The sequence below is a fragment of the Tachysurus vachellii genome, chromosome 3 (assembly GCF_030014155.1).
Source record: "Tachysurus vachellii isolate PV-2020 chromosome 3, HZAU_Pvac_v1, whole genome shotgun sequence".
NCBI lineage: Eukaryota > Metazoa > Chordata > Actinopteri > Siluriformes > Bagridae > Tachysurus > Tachysurus vachellii.
The window spans coordinates 17,074,130-17,083,861 of NC_083462.1; the positions used below are offsets into that span (position 1 = coordinate 17,074,130).

Consider the following 9,732-nt stretch of genomic DNA (forward strand, 5'->3'; position numbering starts at 1 on the left):
AATTAACATGCATTATCTATTGTTGACGAAAAAAGACGAGACGAAAATGTTTTGTATAAAATAAAAACTAAGATAAAATCTCTCTTCATTTTCGTCTACAATTGTCTCTGCTTTTTCATCAGCTGTTACGCCTTTAAAATATTCAGCACGAGTTCGCGGCTTCGCGCTGTTGCTCAAGTTACAGGTCCGCGCAGCGGATCCTGCTTATTATATTGCTACCTACCAAATAAATCAATAATTTGACACAAAATGATGATTTAAAAAGGAGTTTATTGATTTAAAAACGATTGTATTGCTTCCTCTAAAGAAAATAGTGCGCTCCGTCTCTACGGTTAGAATCCCGTGTGTCCATGGCAACGCTGTTTTTCATGGCAACGGTGTGTTATAGTTCGCAGCGGTCTGTTATCAAGAAATAAAATAGTGTGTGCGTAGAAAGAATTCGTCCACATGCCGCTCAAACAAATAAATAAATAAATAAATAAATAAATAATAAATCCTGTAGCGCAAGTCCACCATCTAGGCAGGCTTTTTCTGTTAAATTATTTTATTGTACATGACAGCTTATGTCCCGATGAACGGTCTTTGCATTACGATTAAAAGCAGTATACCAACACAGGACACACACAGAAAACACACAGGGAATACACACACGGAATACACACACGGGACACACACAAAATACACATACGAAATACACACACAGGACACACACGGAATACACACAGGACACACACAGGACACCCACACAGATTACACACATGGAATACACACACACGGAATACACACATGGTACACACACGAAATACACACACAGGACACACACAGAATACACACACAGGACACACAGGGAATACACACATGGAATACACACACAGGACGCACACAAAATACACACACGAAATACACACACAGGACACACACAGGACACACACGGAATACACACACAGATTAAACACATGGAATACACACACACGGAATACACTCACAGGACACACACGAAATACACACACAGGACACACATGGAATACACACACAGGACACACACGGAATACACACACGGAATACACACACAGGACACACACGGAATACACACACAGGACACACACGGAATACACACACAGGACACACACGGAATACACACACAGGACACACACGGAATACACACACAGGACACACATGGAATACACACACAGGACACACACAGATTAAACACATGGAATACACACACACGGAATACACTCACAGGACACACACGGAATACACACACAGGACACACACGGAATACACACACAGGACACACACGGAATACACACACAGGACACACACGGAATACACACACAGGACACACACAGATTAAACACATGGAATACACACACACGGAATACACTCACAGGACACACACGAAATACACACACAGGACACACACGGAATACACACACAGGACACACACGGAATACACACACAGGACACACACGGAATACACACACAGGACACACACGGAATACACACACAGGACACACACAAAATACACACACAGTACACACACACAGATTACACACATGGAATACACACACACGGAATACACACACAGGACACACAGGACACACATGGAATACACACACAGGACACACACGAAATACACACACAGGACACACACGAAATGCACAAACAGGACACACATGAAATACACACACAGGACACACACATGGAATACACACACACACACAGAATACACACACAGGACACACACGAAATACACACACAGGACACACACAGATTACACACACATGGAAAACACACAGTACACACACGGAATACACACACGGAATACACACACAGGACACACACGGAATACACACACAGGGCACACATACAGGACACACACAAAATACACACTAAGGACACACAGATTACACACACGGAATACACACACAGGACACACACGGATTACACACACGGATTACACACACGGAATACACACACACGGAATACACACAGGACACAGACGAAATACACACACACGACACAAACACAGATTACACACACGGAATACACACACACGGAATACACACACAGGGCACACATACAGGACACACGTGGAAAACACACACAGGACACACATGGAATACACACACAGAATATACACACACAGTACACACAATACATACACACACACACACACACACACACACACACACACACACACACACACACACACACACACACAGTGATCAGTTTAAAGTGAACTACTCCATCTTCCAGAACGTTCTCTGCTCTCTGGTCTTTATTTACTGTCTCTCCTCAACCAGCCAGTTCTTCCTGAATATCAGTTCATCATATGTTCATCTGTCTTTACCACCACACTGCAAACACAACCGTTTACTGCAAACACTTCCTCATGCTTCCTAAGCCTCGTCTCGTCTGTGAGGATTACAGACACCTAAAGATAAACCTGAACTCCAACCTTCATCAGTCACCTGAAGATCAAATAAACCACAATAAAAATAATCATAAAGTTTCATTGGTTTTATTTTCTTGTTACTCTTTGTGAAGGTTCTGTGGATCTACATCTACATTACAACAGAGTTATTATCTCTACAAAAAGGTTCTAATTTGACCCTTATTTTAAGAACTTTAATTACCACTAGAACCTTTAAAGAACATTTTTTCCCTGAGACTGCTTTGGTAAACAATAAAGTCCTGAAAATGTTCTTCACAGATGCCATTAGAACCTTTGTATTTATTTATTTCATAAATCCCATTTTATGCAAACTTTATTTTTACCTGTACTTTAAAGAACCTTTTGTCTGAGTGTGCACTGTTAAAAAAATGGAGGAGTTAAGAAACAAAAGGTTCTTCAATGTTTTTTTAAGGCAAAGGTTAAAATAAAGTTTCCAGGAAAAAACATTTTCACAGTGACGCCTCATGCCTCCTTTCCACCAGAAAGAACTGGGTGCTGGTTCAGAGCTAGTGCTGGTGCTGGTTCGAAAGTTGGTTCCACTGGTGAACCTTCTAAGATCCGGTTTGCCTTTCCATGGGCTAGAGAGCAGTCACAGAGCCAAATCTTACTGTATACAACATTATACAGCAACATTAGCGCAGCAGCAGCAAACACAAACACATCAACAAAGGCAGATGTTGCTTTACTGTTAATGCTCATGGCTTTGGGAACCTACATTGGCATCCAAACGCAGCGAAGCCTGATTTAAAATAATTTAAAAATGGCGCTAATGACATTCTCTTTTGTCTTGTTGGTCACAGTAGCCCCGCCCACAGCCCGACGCAAGCAATTCTTAAGTCTAAACCAGCAACGTTTTGGTGCTACTTAAGAACCACTTTTCCTGGTTCAGAGCTGGTGCTTTGGGCATCGAAAAAGAAAGAAGTGATTTTAAATTAGGCTTCGAACCGGCACTCAAACTACCTCAGTGGAAAAGGGCCATCATTCATAGAGTATTTGATTTTGGTTCCATCAAGAACCATTTTGGTTGGTGCTACAGACAAAATCGCTGCTTTGCCTCTCTTTAGGAATGTAGAACCAGACTCAGTAGAGTTCTACATACATCTCTTTAGATCCTTGTAGCCTCTAAGGACCTTTAATATTCCAGTGGAACCAATAAAGAACTCTTAAAGAGCTACTACTGTACAAATGAGGTAAGGCTCAGTTCCACAGAACATTGCAGGCTTAGAACCCTTCATTACCCAATGAACCTGTAAAGAACCCATTTTTATTAAGCTTGTGTAAGCACCACAACCAGCTCTAGGCATGAAGAAGAAAATAATGAGCAGTACCCTGGAGTGTGTGTCACAAGCCTATATATTATACACACTCTTAGAAGCTTCAATAAAGGGCTTATTGTATAATGAAGCGTTCTCAGCTTTTACACCTAATGCTTCTGATTAGGAAACGCTGCTTTGTGATCAGCATTCTACGTGTCTAAAGAACATTTCACTGTGTATGATCTGTTCTTTAAAAAAATAAATAATTCATGTAATGGAACCGGGCGATTATCTCATCGATTATTAAAGTGAGATTGTGACTGGGAGTGACACAGCAAGATAAATGTGTGTGTGTGTGTGTCCACACCTTCTGGTTTCACTACAATCTAGCCTTGACAATTTCGTTGTACTTGGCACTGAATGGACTGTGTGTGTGTGTGTTTGTGTGTGTGTGTGTGTGTGTGTGTGTGATTCAGCTGAGTCAGTCCTTATCACGCCTGAATGCTGCAGGACCTTGACCAAGTCTCCCTGCCCTGCCCATCCATCTATAACCAGCCTACACATACACACACACACACACACACACACACACACACACACACACACACACACACACACACACACCCACACACCCTTCCACAAACAATCCCTGAACACAAACCATGTCATTCATATCAATCTGTTTTTGTTTCAGTGCTCAGTCCTAATTCAGATGGGATTAGTTTGTGTGTGTGTTCGTGTTGTCAGTCCTGGAGAAAGTCTGCTCAACTCACCCGGTCTATGAAGCCTAGAGATGGGCGTGTCTTCACACACACTGATTTTTAGGTCTTGGTCACATGACCTTGGTCTTGTTAGGTCTAGGTCACATGACCTGTTAAAACCTCCAGATATGTTGTGTCTCCAATAAATCTTTCAACATCTACATAAGACCTATATCATCAAGGACATTCTACTGTCCTCTGATTTTAACTTTTTATCTTAAGACAAAACTGTTTTTTCCACCGTGCAATCTGAGCACGTGACAATTCAGGCAGTTAAACATCATATAAACATCACCTGAGGTTATTTCTCCTGCCCTGATGCATACACATCTGCGTGTACGTGACAAATCTCAGAGGGATTCCAGGAATAATCACATTATACACCGACCAGAACGTAGTCTTTATTACACCTGCTTCAGCGGTACACCAAAGATTCGACTGGTCGTATTCAGATCTGTTTCTCAGATCTGTTTAGGTTCTGTGAGTCGTGTCAGAGTCGGTTTCAGCAAGTTTAGATTCGCCATCATTCGCTGCATCGTGGCTTGAAGCAATGGGAATGTCTCTTTTCTGAAGTGCCATCTGAAGCTCTGTGTGAAAACTAGCCAATGTATTGGCTCAAGGAAGTCATGTGGTGAAGCGATGCTTGCCAGCAAGTCCATATAAGAGCATCTACTTCACATCACTCCAGCTTCTTTGTCTTCAGAATGCATGTTGTGTGTGATTTGGTGTTTGTCTGTTGAGTAAAAAGAAATTATATAAAAGACTAGGGATTTAGAATGGGATTCAACCACGATGCAGGTATGCTTTCTTGTCAAGTCATTGGACAAGGCCAACACCTACAGCTGCCAACATTATTCCTATGGCTCTGAGAATGATTTATTTCCCAGGGTGCATAAACCTCCAGACCTCCAGTCAAGCAGACATCCAGTCACGCAAACCTCCAGTCACGCAGACCTCCAGTCACACAGACCTCCAATCAAGCAAGGAGATGATCTCTGGAGAATAGAGTCTCCATCCTCAGGTGATGGAATGCATATTTTCTGCCAGATGGAATTAGATTAGATCGATCTATGGTTCTCCATCTCCTATGCACAGCTCTGGGGTGGAATGGCATGGTACAGACGTGGCAGAAACTTCATATGTTCCCTTTCCTCTGGTGACTCCCAGGGGTTCTAGCCAGAGTTCACCTTCTGGTGGTGGCCATGCTGGCCTGCTCGGGTCTGGTTTGTGGACGCGATTTCCCTCCTGGAAACTGGGACTGTTTGGGAGATTCTTGTCTACACGCACCTCCTACTGTATCTCAGGTGCAGGGGCGATTCTCCACCCCCTGCCATGAGGTATGGGAACTCTGTGTCAAGCTGTTAGATTCTGGTCTCTCAGCTGAGGTTGTAAAGACCATGTTAAATGCTAGGGCTCCATCCATGAGAAAAATAGTATGCTTTAAAATGAAGGTTATTTCAGCCTTGGACTTCCACAGCCTGCAGTCTATCACGTGTTTGATGACACTTTTCTCTCGCACTCGTTCGACTTACGAATGCACTCACATCTTTCTCTTCCACCTGATGCCGGGGGACTCAGACTGTAAATGAGTTCACTCTTAGATAACGACAAAACGAGTCGAGTCAGAGAATTACGCTAAAAAAGGTGCACAGAGAACGTACCTAGAATCTTCTGTTTAAACACAAACTTTTGGCTTAAAACAAAAAAATGTGTATTAAAAAAACATCAGGGGAAAGAAAATACAGGATGTCACATTTTGTTTCGACTGCTTTCAAATGTAAGAGGATGTAACATGAAATCATAAAAATTAAATTCAGGTTATAAATTAAATTTTTATTTATCCTAGATAAGTTAAGCCGGAGGGGAAGTGGTGAAGAAAAACGGACTTAACAGCTCACTTAAACTTCCATGCTCATTATTTAGCTGCACTAATCGGATGTTGAAGTCGGTGCACTTGTTTAAACAGGGATCATGTTTTAGAGAACAGAACATGGAAGTCATAGCTGTTTAACTAAATAGTTTCCTCAGGAGATTCATCAGGAACTGTGGAGTAGTGCAGAGTTAAAGACGTCTCTAAGCTCCACGTGTGACACCACCGGCACTCCAGCAAGGAGACGATTCATTCGGTGATGTCACGCTCTGACGTTTAAACACTTTCAGGAATGGAAAGTGGCTAAATATTTATAAGTTGTAACTAAGCAGCTCTTTTTAAAGCCTGTGATGTAAACATTACAGACCTAAGAGCACTTCCTGTAAGTGAGGCTCGTGTTCCTGATATTAACGACATAAACAGTAAAAGTCTTTTCATTAGCTGGTGGTTAAAAACGAGTTAAATATTTACACCGATCCGTTTTATAGTTATATAGGATTATTAGAATTCTATTATAACAAAAACAGGAAGTCAGGAAGATTTTGGCTTTTTGCTTAGAATGACTATTTTTTTATCTCTTGAGAAAAGGAAGCAACTACAAAAACAAACACTTCGTGTTCCAGCTCGATCGTCACGTTTTAGAAATGCTGTTATGTTGACATCCTCACCAGGCGTTTAGCTGTGAGCATTTTCGCTAGCTAACATTAGCTGATGGTTCAACATGTGAGGATGTGGTAGCCTAGTTATACCCCTTTTCCACCAAAAAGAACCGGGTGCTGGTTCAGAGCTAGCACTGGTGCTGGTTCAAAGTTGGTTCCACTGGCGAACCTTCTAAGAACCGGTTTGCCTTTCCATCGGTTAGAGAGCCATCACAGAGCCAAGTCTGACGTCACTGTATACGTGTCACGTTACACCGCAACGTTAGCTCAGCAGCGGCAAACACAACAACAATGGCGGATATTGCTTTACTGTTAATGCTCATGGCTTTGTGAACCTACACTGGCATCCAAACGTGGCAAATCCAACGTGTACGTGCAGCTCCATGTAATTTGTATAAACGGAGGTTGTAATCGAGAAAGTAGATAATGTTATTTTACATAACGTTTACATTAACACAGAAAAAAGTTAGCCTTAGCATGTAGCTACCTACTATCGTGCTGATAACTCATCATATTGTGGTAAAGTAAAAGGTACATTATCAAATGTGCTAACAGTAGCCCTGCCCCAAGCCCCGCCCACAGCCCCTGACAAAAGCGGTTCTTAAGTGTAGACCAGCAATGTTTTGGTGCTAATTAAGAACCACTTTTCCTGGTTCAGATCTGGTGCTTTGGGTGTCGAAAAAGAAAGAAGTGATTTTAAATTAGGCTCCGAACCCGGCACTCAAACTGCCTCTGTGAAAAAGGGGCATCATTGGACTACCAATCGGAAGGTTGTGACCACCAGGCTGCCACTGTTGGGCCCCTGAGCAAGGCCCTTAACCCTCAATTGCTCAGTTGTAAAAAATGAGCTAAAAAATGTAAGTTGCTCTGGATAAGGGCATCTGCTACATGCTGTAAATGTGAAATAAAATGTGAATCTTCACACTTTTCTTAAAAAGTCTTCAGCTCAACTTTCTGTAGGATTTCTACACCTTCTTTTTCCTGACTTCACTCCATCATCGCTCCGGCTTCAGCACTTACAGAACCTCACGTTCTCCCGAAGCCAGACAGGAAGTGCGGAATTCAGCACAGGAAGTTAGACTTATTGGTACGATTATAGGTTTTATTCTTTCACACAGCAAGAGAAAATCCTGTATCATTTTTACTCTAAAAACATTTAGTGTGATTTCATTCACGTCTAAAATCTTTTTATTTTTGTTCTGTCGTGTTTCTAATCCTGGATCAATAGAAAACGTTTTAATACGTGTGTGTTTGTGTTAAAATGACACTAAAGCTGTCAGATATAAAGGTGAAACTGTTACATCTGAACTTATCAGAAAAAATCTGAAATTGAATGAAAATTACAAGTTGAACAAAATTAATAAATCTGATGGGAAGTGACTGAATGTCACTTTAAACCTTTACAGTGCTGAGAAATGGAGTGAAACGAGTCTGGTTTGTGACGTAAACACTGTGATGTTGATTCACTAAAGCAGAGAACATCCAGAACCACAGCAGGACCAGGAAAGTGTGTGTGTACAGCAGCAGCTCTTACAGGTCAGATCAGACACACGGCTGCGAATCGTCTGTGAATCGTTAGAGAGGAATCTGAGAATCAGCAGCTTTTTCTCCGGGTACTCCGGTTTCCTCCCCCGGTCCAAAGACATGCATGGTAGGTTGATTGGCATCTCTGGAAAATTGTCCATAGTGTGTGATTGCGTGAGTGAATGAGAGTGTGTGTGTGCCCTGCGATGGGTTGGCACTCTGTCCAGGGTGTATCCTGCCTTGATGCCCGATGACGCCTGAGATAGGCACAGGCTCCCCGTGACCCGAGGTAGTTCGGATAAGCGGTAGAAAATGAATGAATGAATGAATGAATGAATGAATGAATAACAGGAAACGTTATGTTGTGTGAATGAGGACCACAATGCCACACCAGGGTTGCCAGGTTTCTGTAAAATTAAATCTCAGCTCTATCTCGGTGTCTCAGTGGTGCACACAGATTTCACTCGTCCTGTTTATAGACAAATAGATCTAACAGAAAGGTGTAAAAATACCGGAAATGTCTTCTATGAAAAACATTCCTTTCATAGATGAAACAGATCTTTATACACTGTATAGTAAACGCGACTAAACACAACTTGGCTTCAACTCATAAGAAGTCGAGACAGTGAAGTGAACATCCAGGAATGAAAAACATTCCTTTCATAAATGAAACAGATCTTTATACACTGTATAGTAAACGCGACTAAACACAACTTGGCTTCAACTCATAAGAAGCCGAGACAGTGAAGTGCTTTCAATTTTATTTTCGGTAACTTTGAAACTTAACATTAAAACGTGACATCAGCCTCGGACAGAATAATTAAGTTCATGGATCTATCGTGTAGTCACTCAGACACACTGCACAAAAAAGAGCTCAAAGGTTCTTAACTTCCTAAAATACTTCTTCAGTTCAGTATAAAATCTTTCCCCAGAATCCACTGATCCCTTGTTTATTCACGTCACTAACAATATTTACACCGTAATCTCGTAATCAGACTCAGGTCACATTGGTCAGGGGACATCAGCTCACTGACGCTGATTCATCAAGATCCATAATCAAATTAATATTCTGAGGTTGCCAGATGTTTCTCATGTAAAGCACTCAGGAACTGATATTGCTTTAGATCACTGACATAAAACACAAACACTTTGCTTTAAGCTGTGAAGAAAAAGGAGGATAGAAAACACAAAAGAGAAATAG

The 9,732-nt window shown here is 41.7% G+C and overlaps 1 protein-coding gene across 2 annotated transcripts in view; it reads right to left on the reverse strand.

The window, feature by feature from the left end:
• Positions 1-9,732, reverse strand: part of itpk1a (inositol-tetrakisphosphate 1-kinase a) — a 31,530-nt gene that overhangs the window by 18,987 nt on the left and 2,811 nt on the right. The window lies entirely within an intron of this gene.